Below are 2,773 nucleotides of genomic sequence, written 5' to 3'. Positions count from 1 at the left end.
AAGCCTCGTTTTGTGTTACAATAAATTGATCTATTAACTCAGTTACATTTTGCTAACATTCTCGATAAATTATTGGTATTAACAATATTCGTGACGAATGCTTTTCTTGGAGGGGGGCATAAGAAACGCAATATAACTGTTCTCTCTATATTTATCAAATAAATATCATCAATCTCCACGTAGGACAGTTAGAAATCTATTCGGGTTTTTGTTGGCGATATTGACTTGTTAAGCAAGTCCGAGTGTGTGCACCGGATGGATCCCGCCCTCGACTCAGGTTCGTTTATAGAGAGTTTTTAAATGTATTTTGCATTCAAAATCGTCTAAACAAGTATATTATACCCTTGGTCTGTACAATTAAGTAATTATTCCAATTATTTCCATGGGTATTTTCGTTGTAAACACAATAACTTTTTACTTGAATTCTGTGACACGTCTGAACTGTTGTCATCTTCCTCGAGAATTCGAGGAACTCTCTAGCTTGCTGGAGTGCGGTGATACTAAGTTTAGTAAGCCGCGTGCTCTGTTGTAACGGTGCTACGTTTGTTCACTATAAATAGCCCGTGTAGCGGCAAGTTTCAAACAACTGTCCAGTCTCGAGTCTAGTACAATCTACTGCCATTTTTAACATTTCTCAAGAGCGCGATCTGAATAGACTCCCTTGTTCACCATGGCAGATTCTATGAGTGCATTCATTGTACATACAATAGATCAGTGAATTAACCCCTATTACTGGTTAAACGAATGGTCATCATCCATTGACTAACTTATGATACATTTTGGATCCGATTAGCCGTTCCAGGCCGTGTACCCTATCTGGTTACATCAAGATTGAACCCGATCTGGGTTCAGCACCGGTAGAATTACGTACAACCCGATATGGTCTTAGAATAGGTCTAGACCGATACGGATGATTACCTGGATTTTTTTAATTACCAAGCATTTTTAATATATTCTTCCTGTCTTTGGGTATAGTTTATATTTATGTTTTATATAGCAAAGAGGTAAAATTTAAATTGTCTCAAAATAACATGTCAATGATCCATGGAGATCGTTCTGAAGACTGGTTTTGGTATGTGTTGTGTAGCTTATAGGTAAACCCTTCATGTATATTAGTGTAACTGACAACCATCATCGTACCCTATAAAGGTTGTTTCTATAACGCTGGAGATGTAACCATCATAAATCTTTGCATATTATCTTCATGTTTTTATAATATGTAATAATACACAATTTGGATGTAAAAACTTCTGTTTTGGATTTCTTTCGGATTTCAGTTGCTAAGGCTGCGGTAACGTAACTAAAAATTGTAATGTAAAACGCCCGGAGTGACAAACGCGGGACCCGACCGCACAAAGAGTGTGGTCTATCACAAGGTGAGTAATATCCTACTTGTATATGTAATGAAAGACTCAAATGTGAAAGGAACCATATGGTGTCGTAAAACGTTACATAATACATATATCGATTTTTAATGGAATTGAGTTTACGATTGTTTCACTTAGTCTATTAGTCCTCTGAGCGATGATACTATAAATGTAAAATAAAAATTAGATAATTTTTTTGAAAAATAGATCCTCACCGGCGGGGAATTGAACCTCGGTCTCCCGCTCCCTGTGGACAGAGCGGTGGATTACTCCACAACTATATAACTTTACCCAGAGTGATTAGATGATTAGCAAGGTTTGCGCACAATTGCTTTTAAAAAGATAATAGGTGCCTATAAAACGGGCGTGACCAATTTGACAAGCTTTATGTTGTATTGTTCTTATTAAACTACTAATAAAACCCAAAAACAGGTTTAATGAATCAAGCTGTTGGAAATCATTGAAAGGGAACTGACAAGACAAACATGTAGTTGATGCCTTATAGAGCTATGTGGAACTACCTCCCATCAATTCCTCGAGTTATTTTATGCGTTACATTTGTTTCGATGGATACACAACAGCTAGAAATCTATGTTACAAATTAAATTAATAACCACGTTATAATTGTGAAATGAAAAATGTTGATACCACAAAATAGACTTGGTGTTATCATGTTCAATCGGTCCGTAATGTAACTCATTTCTACTACATTGTAGAACTGCCAAAAAATCATATTGTGTTTTCAGTTCTGAATTTGTGCTTGTAAAGTTAATATCCTAATGCACTGTAAGTATTGTAATTCTCAAAATGTTAAGCTATTAATTGGTGGTGAATAAATTTATTAATAGCTCTTTTTTGATTCCGTGAAGTATTAAAATATACGGGCATATAATAACTTAAAAGTTTGGTTGAACGGGCACGAAGCTGTAGCGGCAACTGGTAATTGTACAAGGTTAGAAAATCATCGAGTAAAAGGCGGTAGGATGTTTGAATTCATTAATCGATTTTAATGGATTTGAGTTTTTGTATTTATTCTTAGGTGCGATTTGTCTATGAGCTGATTGTAAAATTAATGTAAAAATAAAAATGATAGAAATGTTGAAAGAAAGAAATCCACTCCCGGCGGGGTGTATTGAACCATTCTCAGGTACTACAACCCGCGTGAACAGGCGGGGTATACTCAACCACTTATTATACCGTGGGAATTAGATGATAGCAAGGTTGGCAGCACAATTGCATTTGAAGATATATGTGCCTTACCCGTGGGAACTATTTGACAAGTTTGTTTGTTTTTCTCCATATTAATATACTAGTAAATACCTACAGGGTTCGCAATGATTCAAGGCGTCGTGGGGAATTCATTGAAAGGGAATGAAATACAAACATGTAGTAAGCCTTATTAAGAC

This window comes from Argopecten irradians, unplaced genomic scaffold (genome assembly GCF_041381155.1).
Source record: "Argopecten irradians isolate NY unplaced genomic scaffold, Ai_NY scaffold_0199, whole genome shotgun sequence".
Lineage (NCBI taxonomy): Eukaryota > Metazoa > Mollusca > Bivalvia > Pectinida > Pectinidae > Argopecten > Argopecten irradians.
The sequence above is the reverse complement of the archived record's forward strand: the minus strand, read 5'-3'. Positions refer to the sequence as shown.